The following is a 15861-nucleotide window of genomic DNA, read 5'->3' on the forward strand; positions in this document are numbered from 1 at the left end:
TACAGATAATTCCATAAAATGAGCACTTGCCACTACTACAACACTTTTTCAAAGAAGATAAAAAAAAAAAAAAAGTGCCGATTTTTTTTTTTTTTTTTTTTTTTTTTTTTGGTTCTCCAAAAGCTGGTACAATCAAGATGTAGAACAAACCTGTGCTCCTGGAAAAGGCAGGCAAATAAACTATATGCATTTGTGGAGTAGACAATAAGAACACAAACAGTATGGTAAAAAGAACGTTTAGGACAATATTGCAGAATTATGAGTTCATATGGAAGGTCATGCTATTATACTGGTAATGTTCAACATCTGAACTAACTATAATAAAAGCTATGAAATACTTGAAAGAAAAAACTTTTTAAGATCAATCACAATATTGATTTTGCAATAGCCGCCCATCAGCATTCATGAAAATTTCAAAAGTTATATGCTAAGAAAAGCCAAACAAATGTGCCCTAATACTTTCAAAAGTGAAATTATAATCAAGTTGCATGCAAGCCAATGAAAGTTGCTGGTAGAGATACGGTGTTACAAACACTAGCTAAAAAACCTCCCATTTCCTACCTGTAGGATGGATAACCCCCAATAGGTTAATTCTCAAGAGGAAAGGGCTCAATTTGTCTTGTTCAATGTTATTTTCCATTCTTCTATAACATTTCTAGCTTTTTATTACTCCATATCAGTGTTAAATTCCGTGCTCATAACAGTCAACTAATGTATTATAGTACCTACACGTATCGAATCAGTAAGTAGTAGCTTGTTAGCTAACTTTCGGGGGGACAAGTATAATTATTCTAAGCTTCCCTCTTGATTCAACTCCCTCCCAGGAAAGCATCACCTCACAAAGCAAGCAGTAATTAACCTCATGATGCAGTAGCCACCCACTGCTCTCAGAGATAGTTTGCAACTCCAAAACAACCACCCCCAAAACCAAATTACAAGTTGACTTGAAACTCAGACAATATTTTTATGCTGTCTTTTAACCTGTATTGGGGTAAAGAGAGTTGGTTTGATTTATCATCAACACTTTACATAGTTACACTTTCTGCTCAGAAAAGAGGATGTTCCAATGATCTGATCCCTCAGCTACACAGTATTCACTGTGTGAACAAATGTTGCCGATTTGCGTCCCAAAGGTAAGGCTGCAAAAGGGAGAAATCATGTATTGAACATGAGGAGCAGAGACATGATTACCCACGCTTTATTCCAAAACAACTGCTCAAATATAGTTCAGGCCCCTTTCTAGGCTTGGACAGCTAACCAGTGTTCCACTACCATTTAAGTTCAGAAACGTGGTGGTAGTGGCTACTACATACCAAGGCAGAGAACTGACGCATAGAGCAGAGTAAAGAGAAACACGTCAGCATCTTGTGTAAATTGCTCAATTTGCAGATAGTTAAATATAGATAGAAATCTATCTATAAAACAAGTTATTTTATATGAAGCATGAGATAATTTAAACCTTAATAAGGGTGAAATATCCTCCCCAAAAAAGCCTCTACAATGCAATTTTTTGGTTTTGTGTGCTTTGGTAGAGTGCAAACACTTCAATCAAAAAACCAATCCTAACTCTTGCAGATTCAGAAAGCCAGTTTCCTTCTGACTGCTAGGTTCAGGTTGTGTTCCTACCACAAGTTGAAGTCCTGAAAAACTTGAGGCTGTATGGCAAGTCTTTGTTTAAGGGTAGTTTAAAGTCAGAAAATTGAGGTCTGAGAGTGCTCAAAATACTTCTGCTGATGTGTAAACACCAGAAAAAGAAAAAAATGCCAGAGGACTCAAAAGGAACCACTTCAGAAATGCAGTCTCGGGACTGACACCATTACAGACCAACAACAAATATTCATGCCACAATAACAGACATGAGAATTGCTTTCTTACTAAATGCAGGACCATATTACTTTGTGTTTTAACTTCTGGGCACAGTAAAGAGCAAATATTTGTAAAAAGGGATTGGAAATGGTGATAGGAATTAACCTCCAGAAGGTGTACAGGGATTCTTGCCAAAAGGAAGAGGAGTCTTACTGATGGAACAGTAATAAAACACTCCTCAAACCTTCAACTTCATACCCAGTGCTTCTTGTTTCTGAAGATGCACAAGAGCTTATATAAGGAGTGCAATTAGGAAGCTATTTTGATCAGCAACAAGAAGAAATCCAACACGCAATCTGAGGGAAGTAGCAAGTGTATGCAGCCTCCTGCTTTAGAAATAAAATGTAAGAACTGTACTTTTAAAGTCTTGAAGTTAGAAAAAAAGAGGAGAAAAATGTTTGTCAAGGGAGAAAATGCTCAGGCCAAATGGTGTAAGTTATGTTGGTAAAAGTCAGTTTTGTTGCACTGAAATATTCACCTTTTTTTCAGATGGTGTATCCCACACAATATACAGCTGAAAAGACTGATACACAACATAGCTATTTTCACAAGCCCCTGGTGAGAAGACACTGAGAAGAGTGAAATACTGCATAAGGACACCAATAAGCCAAATATTCCAAGTGTACTATGTTTTAAAGAAGGCATGAGAGGTAGCATTTGTTTTTATTATCAACTGAGCCTAAGTATTTGCGCTGCATATTTATTAAATGTCAGTGATAACATTCAACACTGCAAACTCTTTTCCAGTGGAATAATCACCATATCAAAACAATTCTCTACTTTTCTTAGTAGAGGCTAGCAGCTTAAAGTTGCCACATGGTTGGCAGGCCCTGCTCAGTGCATAGTTAGAAACTTCCATTTTAAAAAACAGCCGTTTTCAAACTTAGGAGTGTACTGCTCCAGAAAAGGGCAAAAGGAGTGAGAAGAATAGTCAGAAGACATAAGCAATGCTTCCTATCCAAAACAGCTTAACTATCACACGTGTTAACTGAGGAGAGGAATGGGTTAGCAGAGTGTGAATGGGGAGATTCACCCAAAAGAAGAGCATGAGGCAAAATAGTAAGTGTAATGCCACCACAGAGATGACAGATATTTGGGATTACCCTGAACTGGATTCTTTCATCTACATGAGATATCTCCAAATTCTGGAAAGGTTAAGTATGAAAAGCATAGCTGTAGACCAGCTCTCATTACTATAGATTACACTGGACCCCAAAGTCTCTCAGGCAATAGATACAGCCTATCACACATAACAAAAGGAGTTAAACCAACCAGTGCAGATGTATTCATAAACCCACACTGAAATATAAGTTAAGCAATTCAGTGTTCCTGAGGAAAAAACATCTTCAGCCTCCTTCTTCCCCACTACAAGTTTCAGGCAGCATCTCAAAAAACAGCCTCAAACCAGAACACACCCAAATGTAGCAAGCTAAGGACAAGTTAAGACCAGTGCCAGATTTGCATTACATGTCTCTTTCTCACATGTTGAACAACCTGTCCACAGCTCTGTCATTTCTTAAATTCCATCTACATCTCCTTCACTCTACTAATAAAAAACATCTCAGCTATTTACCTCCTGTCATTCACCTTCATGATGCCCTCCATAGCACTTCCCCACTTTAGCATGCAAAGTTGCCCCACCTTAAGACTTCCTCCACCAAGCTCACACACCCTGTGTCTCCCCTGTTAATCTACTCATTTCATAGCAACAGAGTTAGATCGCATTAATTACCACTGTTTGCAGCTTGCAACCAGCCCTCATTTCAACTGCAAGAACCACAATGTATTGGCATCACCCTCCACCTTTTATTGCTTATTCCAGCAGATCAGTCTTTCTAGGAGAGCTCTGATGAATCATTCCGTATTTAAAGGAATGTATTCAATAATTCAATACTGAGATTAAATACTGAGGAGAGATAAGAGGAAGAATCAAACAAGCTGCTCTATACATTTACCTCCACGAAACCTAGAACAGTTCTTGAAGATGTAGTGAGAGGGAAGGACAGAGTTTGAGCACCAGTTTGAAAAACTGGCTGAACAGGGTTTTGGTTGTGTAGCTGAGAGTACAAAGAGAGTGAAGACACATGTTTTGCCAGCAGCAAAGCTGGATGACAGCCAGCACAAGCTTCTGTGTTGTCTGCAAATGAATCCCAAGCGGCTGAAATGATACAGCTCCCTTCAAGTTGCCTTAACTACAACTGAGCAAAGCTGTGGATCTGAGAGAAACAAGATGATTCTTCGTTAAGCTCTTTATATAGTTATGATGCACAAAGCACTAAAATAAACCTCTGGCTATTTGGATATTCCCATTTCCCTAACTAAAAACAGCTCGCATCCTTGAGAAAGGCCACTGCTTCTGTGCATGGCTTGGTAATGAAATACCGAGATAATCCAGTTACAGAATGCACCCACGCTGTCAACTGAACCGTTTCTAGAACACCAACATGCTCTGGGGGATAGTGTCTTTAATTCACCTCTGAGAAGTAACAGAAAATTTAGCTGCTGCTTTCTCAGACCTCCAACAGCTCCTAGTGTGTCTTCAAAATGGGATCCTTTCCTTTATCAATGCACAAAGTTTCTCTGTGTTGCCTCTTTTGGCCTTACTGATCTATCGCAGCTAATGGCACCAGGCAAGATAAAAATATTCACATAACTTTGAATTAAAGGCATCCTTGCAATATAACCAGGTCTGGAATGCTATGGTAAAGCATAATGTGAAAATCCAGGAAGGATTTTAGCTTGTAGTCCACATTTCAGCTAGACATGCATCTACTCCAAAACAGAAAGATACAAATTATTAGATTTATCAACAATCTTTGAACAAAGGATGGTCCTCACAGCATGGGCACCTGATTTCAAATAAATGACAAGCATGCTACTAAATTGCCAAGAGATAACAATTTAATGAATACACATGAATATATGATCAAGTTTCTGCCAAATTAGCATATAAAAACCTGCTCATTTTGACTTTTATGCCATCTTTACACATAGGCAGGAGGAAAAAAATCACATCTGGTTCAGCCAAAAATTAAGACATGAGACAGACAAATGATTGGAAGAAAATGTGTCAAAAGTATATGAATGTGCTTAGCATTCTAGATCAGTATTTCGAAAAGAAAATAAACAAAAAACACCAAATCAAAAAATAACCTTATTCAGGGGTGACATCTTTTGGTTATTATTAAAATGAAAGCTTTCACAAATAATTTAGAAGAAAAGTTACTTCAGTACACCTAAGCTTGCATGTTCCAATGTATTCCCCTGATCTTAAAGGAACTCATATTATTAATGATATGTAACTGTTCTAGAGAAAGTGAAAATATACTCTACATATCTGTAAAATACATTGTTTGAGACTAAGATTTATCTGAGGCATATAAATATGAGCTCAAACATGGAAAATTAGCTACGTGTGATCTTTTTGTTCTGTATTCATTTTAAGAAATGTGTGACCAGCACACATTTCCATACAAAGCAGAAGCAGAAGCTAGATTTTAGATCTCTTTCACAAATTTTACCTACGTAAGAGACTTCCTCCAGCAATGAATTATTAGAAGAAAGGTGCAGGTCAGCATAGAAACCATTACAGGCAGTCAGCTCTAATACACAGATACATGCGTCTCTGTGTACACACGCCTGTGTTTTTATATATAAAATGATACATGGTGACAAATTGTAATATTAAAAATCTCATATCAGCTGAAATTTCATGTTTGCATGCCTAGCACAGTTTCTAAATTTAGAAAATTATTTCTAAATTTCAATTCGCTATATTTCTGAGTGTTTTAAGTCGTGAAATTTGTTACATTTTATTAACATAATGAAGTTAAAGAACTACATCTTTTAGTCTATCAGATTATCAAACATAATTTACGAAAACAAAGTAGTAATACTGTAAGATCTATACAGACTCACACATAGTGTGAGTTTTATGTTATAGAAACAACTTAAATAGCAACCACATAAAGCACTTCTTTTTCAATCCAGAAACGTCAAAGTTCACTTTCATGCATACTTTCACACTTCACCGTATGTGAATTATCAATTGAAAAAGACATGTTAAACTAATTGCAGCTTTTCTAGGAATGAGACCCCATACATACACATTAACATAACATTACCACTTTGCAACAAATATCACACGTGCTTTGACTAAAGCCAAACTGTTTATAGCCATGTACGATATCAAGTCTTGTGTTTTAAAAATGAAAAATCATTACTTATTAGACATGACTGTTGTTCACTACATTAGAGTTCTAGACTGTCTTCTAGTCACTTGGTGTGGGTCATTCTTTGCTGGTAGCACAGAGAATATAACAATGATCTGTCTTGTTTCAGCTAAAAGAAACATGGAAAACAAACAATGTCAAAAACGTGTCTCTGAATATTCTCTCCTCCAAGTTTTGCTTCAACAGGCAAGGATATTGCAGTTCTTGCCTGAAAGGCCGATTTTATGGAAAGTCCTCTACAATTTCTTGCCAGAAAACACCACAAACCAATTATATTATTACAGGTGCAGTTCCTGAAAGTAAATGTCCAGTGGTCGGACACTGAAACAAGCTGCCCAGAGAAGTTGAAGAGTCTCCATCCTTGGAGATATTCAAGGCCTAACTGGACATGGTCCTTGGGAGTTTGCTCTGTCTGACCCTGCTTTCAGGGGCTGGACTAGATACCTATAGGTTCCTTCCAACCTCAGCTATTCTCTGATTCTCTGATCAGTTTGGGCTCTGTTTTGACTACTCTGCAGCTACGGTAAAGATTATTACATCAATGCCATCATAGTGTACACATGCAAGTTTGGGTGTGTGTTTGGGGAAGGATGTGTTTTCTGATGGGTGAGAGGGAGGGAGAGAGGAGGAAATCAAAAGGTGAGATGCAGCTAAATTGTGCCACCAAGTCAGAAACAAGATTGGCGCAGCACTGAAAAACAAACATCCATCAACCCTGAGGTCTCCCTTAAGACTTAAAGGCTCTAATAGAGCATGAGAAATCTCAAAAGTACAAGCCATGGGTTTGGTACACAAAGCTTGGACACACACAACATACCGTGACACACCAGGTTTGGGAAATATTTTCAACTGGACTTTGTACCTCAGATCCTACACCCAATGAGGGTTTCACATTTATTTACAATACTCTCCATGGGCAGTTTTCTGCTCCTTCACTCTTCAAACCATGGTGATAATGTCAGCTTTATCCATGCTATGGAGGAATTTAAAGCATGTTAATACTACTGGGAGGTGCACAGGCTGCATTTCAGCAGTATTTACAAGTATGATAAACCTTTATTGTGCTAAGTAACTTTTTAAACAGAGAATCCTATAGCAAGCCCCTGCCTTTGTTCACTGCTTAACTTCACTGTTACCTGCTATTCCACATGGCCGATAATGGTTACATGGTGACCTTGTACTGAAATTGCTATAAGGAAAAAAAATGAAGCTTCAGCCACAGCGCAGCCACAAGCTGCAGCTATTTTTTTTTTCCCCTTCTAGCAAAATAGGAAAAATTACTATATTTAAATACTATTCAGACACAAACATGAAGAAGAAATTGCCCCTTGGTTTTATTTCTTTGCAGGGGAAACTTGCAGAAGATGACAGTGGCAGACCAGGTCCACTCACTAGGAATGTTCAAAACCAATATTGCCAGTCTGATTTCTCCTATTAAGAGGAAAGCAGTTTTTTGCTCTACTGAACACTGATGCCCAAAACTTTTTAGGGATTGAAGACTAGCCTACACAAAAGCATGGTTTGCATTTCTGGCACACCACAGAAATTACAACTGTGCTCAATATGACCAGTCAAGTTACATATAGCCTTATGCCTCTTGAGGTACTATAAACCATATTAAATAACTCTGCCATCAGTCACCATGGCCATCAAAAACATATGCGAGAGATAAATGTACATATTACCCAAAACCAGTCATTTCCATCCAACTTTGGAATTTGCAAGTGTAAGGGCAGGTTTGCTCTCCTCAGTCTCCAGGAGATGGAGGATGTGGCACTGAGCTTTAAACACTGTAGACTGTCTTCTCCTCAGGTATGTTATGTTGCTTATTACTACCTACTAACCTTGTCATTTTGTATTCTTTCCTGAATAGAGGTCCAACAACAGCAAAGCAGGTACCACACATCCTACTGCTGTTCCAAAACAGTTTCATCTGAACTGGGTGTCTATACAAACATGAACTCATCCTGTTACCTCTCATAGAAAGAAACTAATGCTTCTCCACTCATAGCATGAGCTAACAAAGGTAACAGAGTTAAGGTCTCAACTACCCCACGCTTCGCATTCTGTCATAGAATTCCAGTCATCATGAATCGTCAAAGAAGTAGTACTTAGAAAAAAAATACAGAATTCTATTTTTTTAAAGCTATTTAAGATACCCACTTTTATCTTCTATTTTGTTAGGAAGCTGAACTACCAGGAAGGAATACCACCCTGTCCTCTTCCTCATTGCCATCACACAGGTCACCACAGAGCTCTCACTCCAGTCAGGAAGACACATAGCCTACATATACCTCTTATATTGACTGCAAGAGTTCAAGGGACAAAAAAATTGAAGTTTATCACAACCTTCCATTCCACAAAACATACTCCTTCAGAATTACACACATGTCCTGAAAACTTTCAGCTTAGGTGAGGGTAGACTACAGCTAACTTTCTGCATTAAAATAGGTTTGTTTAGCATAGTTCAGGAACAGGTAGAATATGAAATACAGAAATGGAGCAACAGTTGTCATGCTTTGTCCAGTAACCGTTTGTAGAGCATAGAAAACAGACGATTGTGATTCAGGACTGTGATAAACTATCTTAAGGGTGAAACTTCCACATTATTTCTTTCTTTGGCTCTTTTTAACTGGGCCTCAGTCTTTGTGTGACAAAGTAAACAATAGCTAACTAAAAGTAATTCTTCCTAGGAAAGAATGCAAATATCTAACCTTCTGCCAAGACAAAGATTTGTCCAAGCCATGCTGTTTGAGCATTATATGCCCGTTTTTGATTAATTATTTCTTAGATGGAAATTTGCAACACCAGATTATTTGCAAGCTTTCCAGCTATGATATCTACAGCATCAAATTCAGGTAATGCATTAGGCATAAAAGGTAAGACCATAGTTCAGGCCATCTAAATGTCACGGCAATCAGATCACAGCTTTTATCTTCAAAAGCACAATCTGTTTTAATAAGAGAGTGTTGAAATATGCAGAGTACTCCACAAACAAGCTGCTTGAAGTTCGCCTTGTGAGAGATAAAGCACCCCATTCCAGCAACATAAGAATTTCACAGTTCTTGGGACTTACTTTACTACTGTATTATGTGTCAGGAAACTGCTAAATAAGGAAACACAGAGATAAAATAAGTTTTCACCTTTAAATTAACCAGTATGAAAAGATCACTAGCTGTCAAATAAAACAAGATATTGAAGAAGAGATATATATTTTGCAGAATGCCTTGGCATTTCTTAACATAGATCATTTGTGAGTCTGTCTTTAAGCAAAAAGAAACTCCGAATATTAGTAGTGCAAAAAAATCCATACTGTCAACCTTTTACCTACATTTCCAGCAGGATTACAATGGTGCCTCACACTCCTCACAGGCTGCTTGCTATCAGCTCAACTCACAGAGCAAATCATTACAGCCTGAAAGACAAGGTTGAACACACTTTCCAAACCCTATGTTTTAATTAATGCCATGACTTCAATGCTGCCATATATCTTGACTTCAGCACAGGCTCTCTCTCACAGTGTTCTTTCTATACCTCCCCCATTCCCACTTACCTCTGCTTCAAGGACAAACTTTCACTAGCAATGTGATCTTCAGTGCTAGCTCTATTGACTGTAATGCATGGTACTCCTATATTTACTCAACACTACCTCATTGTTTGTAGTGCAAGCATAACCACTTGTAGGAGAATAGCAATACCTGCAAAATTAAAGCATTTTTTTCTATTGGGTTCTTTTTCAAGTTGCTTTTGTATTAATATCCAGGGAAAGTAAAAAGAAGTAGAGACACAGAAAGAAAGAAGATATATTTATTAACCACAATTCCGTGTTTCGTTCAAGATTCTCTCATATTCCTCCCTCTCCTTTAAACTTATACTGTAAGAATATCACAGGCATGGATATTCCAGATAACAGCTGAGATCCATGAAGAATCTGAGCAATTTTTGTTCGAACCCTTACAAATATCAACAAAAAAGTAGAACTTTTATTAACTGACTCCACTTTGCTTCAGAAATGGGGAGTTCTCCCTTTCTTGTTCAACATGCTTTCACAAAAACATAATGCAGAAGTGGAAGTAGATGCCTAAACCAGCTTGCCTTTAATTTCTGAAATTTTAAAGTCAGGGATTAGGGCAGTGACCTCATGCATCAGGAATTAATTATGTTTGATAAAAGTAAAAATGAGGATAAGAAATTACTACTTCCTAAATTTTAGTAGTTCATAACTGAGTAAGATTAGAATTTACATTTGGCCTTCCAAGTGATTCAGACCCGCCTAATATAGACCAAGGGCATTAATGATGACATTATAATGGTGACATTATTTAGATGTTGCTTCCTCTTATAGCTTCTTGTTCAGGCAGCTTCTTGTTTCCAGAGTGAGCTCATTATGTCTGAAAAGACTTGGTATGAGTTGTCTGGAATATGAAACAAGTCACACAGTTTCTTGTGATCAATTCTCAATGTCTGAGATTGATAAAGAGAGGGGAATTGATTTATGTTTTCTTTTGTTTCTTTAAGCATGCCATGAGATGAACAGTTTTCTTCTCCTGCATTTTGTATTTACATGGTGCATTTTATATGCTTTACAATATGCACAAGTTCATCCTGTAACCATTTAGTTCTGTTATAAGAAATAACACTGGCTAATACACTCGAGTAATCAATCAAGCATACCCCAAAACTCTATCATAGTCATATTCTTGTGACTGTCGTATATTTTCCAGTTCTCAATCTCTTGCATCTCCCTCCAATCCAATAATTACGTAATTCAAGAGGTTTGATGTGTTATACACTGTTTTGTGTCTCTCTTCAGCTGCAAAGGATTCTAAATCAACTTTTAGGCACACAGCTAGAATAAGATCTACTCACAAAGCAAAACCTCCATAGTGGTTTTTGCACTCTTATTTTCCAAGTTGCATACTATAGCTCTACTTTACTCTTCGTGCAATTCACTGCACAGATTTACTTATCAGGAAAGGCATTCTACCACAATTTCTGTAAAGGCATTTAATTTTACACACTGCCAATGTCTACACAATCTATTATAATGTTAAAGCACATACTTACATTTCAAGTGTCCAAAATCATTACAGGAGCCAAGTTTTTGCAGAAGAGAATAGAGTTGTTTCTTAACCTTCAAATTAAGTTTATTTCTCATGTTTTAGTGCTAACCCAATATCTATCTCTCAAAACTTTTTGCCCCTCTCTGCCCACTGCAGCTCTACAAAGAGAAGTAGTAAGTGGAAGGAGAAACTAAAATATTTTTAAGTGGAAGTCTGGGAGAAGTGGCAGGGCTGGGTTTTTTTGTTTTGTCACTCATCACAAGTGGTGAGCATTTAAGTTTCATTTGCCAATGCCTTTTGCATAATATATATCTCATAATTCACATCCACCTTCAAAGCATGTGGATTTAATGAATGAGGGACAGATTAGTGAAGCAGCTGTTTATAAACAAAGCAAAACCAGAGGCTATTGTATAGAAGTCTACTGGAGTAAGCTGTGAACAGTTTAAAGAACATCAACACATATTTACCAGAGCAATGCACTAAAGTTTTACAGGGCAAACATGACTTCTGATTCAATACCTTCTCAGGACACACAGATGAAGATGTCTTTCAAGAGTATCATTATTTCTCTCATTTCCTGAAATAAGGTTGTAGCTAGCAGAAATTGATCATGAAGGAAAACATGATATTTCTGCAGTTTTAAAGCAAAGGAGCAATTATTATAAAGAAAAAAAGCTTCTACAGAGCAGACAAGAATGTGAGGAAGAAGAATTACTGGTTTTGTTTCTAATTGAGACATAAAAAATCCAACTTTAACCACATAAATTACAAAACAGGGCTGACACATTGCTAAAAAAAGAAAAAAAAAAAAAAATTCCAATCAGCATTTTTACATTTTGGCCATCACACTGCTTTGCTAGCAAGAGCTATTCCAACATCTATGCATCAGTCTTTAATCTAACTATTCAGCAACAAGTGCTGCAACATGTTGACAGAGACGTTGCTTTTTTTTGGCACCACTTAGTTACCCAAGACCTTTTGCAGAAACAACTGCAGGACTTCAGTGTGGTGATTTTTGTTTTGTTGTTTGGTTTCGGGGGTTTTTTTTGTTTGGTTGGTTTTTGGTTTGGTTTGTTGGGTTTTTTTTTGGTTGGGGGGTGTTGTTTTGGGGGGTTTCTTTGGGTTTTTTGTTTTGTTTTTTAAATCCAAGTAAACCAACACACAGATGCAAGAACTGTGGAACCCTTTCAAAAACTGTGACAAGAACAAGATTAAATGCTACCAGAGGAAGAGAGAAACAGTGGAGGTTTGCAGATAAACCAGAGTATCCACACACAGTTTTCTAAGCTGCTTCCATGTTAACATGTGAGAAATTGTAGAAGCACTGAATTTATGGTCAAAATGGTAGAAAACAAATCCTTCATTCCTAATTTGTTATTCCTCAGCCACTTTCGAGGACACAGACAATTGCTCATTAACAATTCCAAGTGATTTTTTCTAACTTACAGCAATTTAGAGGAAAGAACAGTCTTCGAGGATCATGTAATCCAGTAATTTCTGTACTAAAAGGCTTCTACCCTGTTTTACTGTCTTTCAACGACTTTTAAAAAAGCCACAAGTGCAATTTCAAGAGAAACTCAAGTACTCAGATATATTATAGTTGAGATAGGACAGGTATTTCAAGTTATTCCAGAGAAGTCATAGTAAAGTCATACCCCTCTATCTACTCCTGTGAGACGCCATTTGGAGCACTGTGTGCAGTTCTGGTCTCCTCAACATAGGAAGGACATGGAGCTGATGGAGCAAGTTCAGAGGAGGCCACAAGGATGATCAGGGGCTGGAGCACCTCCTCTATCAAGACAGGCTGAAAAAGTTGAGGCTGTTCAGCCTGGAGAAGAGAAGCTGTGTGGAGACCTCACAGCAGCCTTCCAGTATCTGAAGGAGGCCTACAAGGATGCTGGAGAGGGACTCTTCATGAGGGACTGTAGCAATAGGACAAGGGGCAATGGGTTTAAACTTAAACAGGGGAAGTTCAGGCTAGATATAAGGAAGAAGTTCTTTACTGTGAGGGTGGTGAGGCACTGGAACAGGTTGCCCAAAGAAGTGGTGAATGCTCCATCCCTGGCAGTGTTCAAGGCCAGGCTGGACAGAGCCTTGGGTGACATGGTCTTGTGTGAGGCGTCCCTGCTCATGGCAGAGAGGTTGGAACTAGATGATCTTAAGGCTCTTTCCAACCCAAACCATTCTATGATTCTGAAGTTTATTTTTGTATATATGCTAATCCACCCAGACTTGGTAAGAGATTGAATGTTACTGTTTAACTTCATCAGGACAAGCTGCAGCAGCACTTGCTGTCATAAAAAGCCTGCTTGGGCTCATCCTCAAACCACTGGGCCAAATTATTTACTTCTACTGAATATTGGCACTTCTAATTTTAAGAGAAGAGAGCCCAGACAGCCAGGACTACCACATTTTTATGCTCGCCAAGAAAAGTATATGCAGCTTTGGACAAATTCCTTTATCTAACTCTCTGCTCATTCTGAAGTGAAATGCACTTAAAATGCAGAAACAAAGCAAGTTTTAAGGGAACCATTAAGGAATTCAGATTAAAGTATTGCAGCCTTCAGAGAAGCTATGGTTATTGCTTTTCCACAAAAGCTAGCAGAACATAAATGCTGCCAACAACAAATGCATTCACATGATCCACATACGTATATTCATGTATACATATACATTATATACATAAAACTATGAACTCTTTTTGCTGTTAACTATTCTCTGGTTTAGAAGGAACAGATTTGAGTGTTTCAGCAATAATGTAGTGGGAGCTGGTAGCACAGTGGATTTGTAAAAGGAAAAATAGTTCACATATACCATCAGCAGCCAAATTAAAAGGAGGGTTCTGAAACAAAAGTTAGGCATTCATTTTCACTGCTAAAGGAAAAAAAATCCACTCTAACAGCCTTCAGCTACAGGAAGCATTAGCACGTCCTTACTTCCCCACAGCAAAGACAGGACATTCCAGTATTAGGTATCAAACACAAATTAACTGAGGCACATTGAAGTATCAATGGAAATAAAGAGCTAGTAGGTGCTAATGTATGTTAAGAACCCTGCATACAGCTACATGCAAACAGCACACTCTGTCCTTCTGCAAAAGCAGGGTTTTACCACCGACCTGCCCTGACAACCTTAAGGTCACCTTGTACCTATCAGGAAATCCTCACCACTCGATGCAGATCCGAAACCAAGGCCGCAGTTTCACAATATCAACTGCTTGCAGGTCAACCTGTCTTAAAACATTTCTCTCCTTTCAGCCACACCGCTTGTCCACACCCCAGTGCTATGGGTGCCCTCAGAAAAGCTACCTAATCTTCCACTCTATGCATCAGACAGAACTACTCCAGAGCAGAACTGTAAGAACTGTATTTTGCTCAGAACAGTGCCCTGCTCCAGTTTAATATGCAGCCCCCAAAACCTTTGTATTGGCAGAATACAATTGATGAGGGAGGTCCATATAGCAGCAGCTACCTAAGAAAATGGTGCCACTAAAAAGTTTTCATTCAACTGCAGCTTGAGAACATGATGCAAGGGCAGAAACACCTTCAGCTGGTATCACCATCAAACATGCTGGATCATGAAAACACAACCAAAGGGTGTAGTTTCATGGGACGTGAGCTTGGACAGCAAAGCAGCTTAGAAGTTCCCACCCTACCTGCTCATTTCAGTGATCCTGTTTACAGTACAGCCTCACAAAGAGTTTTACTGACACAACAAAAAAAATGGCAAAGCATGGTGCAGGGGCAAGAAAGAAGCTGGCTTCACTGCTGAAGCCAAATCTTGTGAAACTACACCTTAAGTATCTGTTGTGGAGAGAACAGCTTGCTCAGTAACACTTGCCAAAAGTTTGCCAAACACCTGCTCCAAAACTTCTGAACTCAGACACAGCAAATATTCTGAAACACAGACTCTGTTAGGAGGTTTATGGAGGTGATGCAGTCACCAAATAATCTGAAGTTGGAAGACCAACCACAGGACTCAAAACCAAACCAAAAAAAGGAAAAAAAAAAAAAAAAAAAATCATCCTGCATTTTCAGGCTTTTTTCTGCAGGCTGAAGGTTCAGAGGTGTATTAAAAATAATTTTTTAAGAAATCTTTTATCCAAAATGCATATGTGACAGCTGGCAAGTGAGCCAAGAAAACTTTTAGCTGGTGCTTTGTGAAGAAGAGGCTGCAGAACAAGTTTCTCTTAAAAAAAAAAAAAAAAAAAAAAAAAAAAAAAAAAAGTTGTAACCGGTTTATCAGGTTAGAGGAATTCACTGGCTCTTCCGCCTTTCCCACATCCCATTTGTTTCAACTGCTCATCTAACAATCTTGTTTCTTGCTGAATTTATAGATGTGTGAGAAAATAAATTGTACCTGCAGCTCAGCTGGATGATCCATAGGCATCCAAACATACTTCAGAGAACTGGTAATTTGCAACCACCTGATGAAGTGGCAACCCCTCAAGATTTTCAATTTGTGCATAGTTTTTTAGAAGACCAGGAAAAAAAAGGCCCAGCTTTGTCTTTCTGTGTTTTAGAATATGAATTGAATCTGTCATTGATGTTCTTGACTTGATGCACAACCCAATGAAAATTCAGCAAGGCTCGGGTAGTCTTTCAAACCATTTTTTAATACTTACATGTCAATCCATAGATGAAATCTGGATGCTTTCAACAGGTCCAAAAGCAGACCCAGCTCTCATGAGAACCCCT

At 38.1% G+C, this 15861-nt stretch overlaps 1 protein-coding gene across 4 annotated transcripts in view; it reads right to left on the reverse strand.

Moving 5' to 3' along the window:
* Positions 1 to 15861, reverse strand: part of ESRP2 (epithelial splicing regulatory protein 2) — a 45995-nt gene that overhangs the window by 25210 nt on the left and 4924 nt on the right. The gene's annotated exons all lie outside the window — the stretch shown is intronic.

This window comes from Strigops habroptila, chromosome Z (genome assembly GCF_004027225.2).
Source record: "Strigops habroptila isolate Jane chromosome Z, bStrHab1.2.pri, whole genome shotgun sequence".
Taxonomy (NCBI): Eukaryota; Metazoa; Chordata; class Aves; order Psittaciformes; family Psittacidae; genus Strigops; species Strigops habroptila.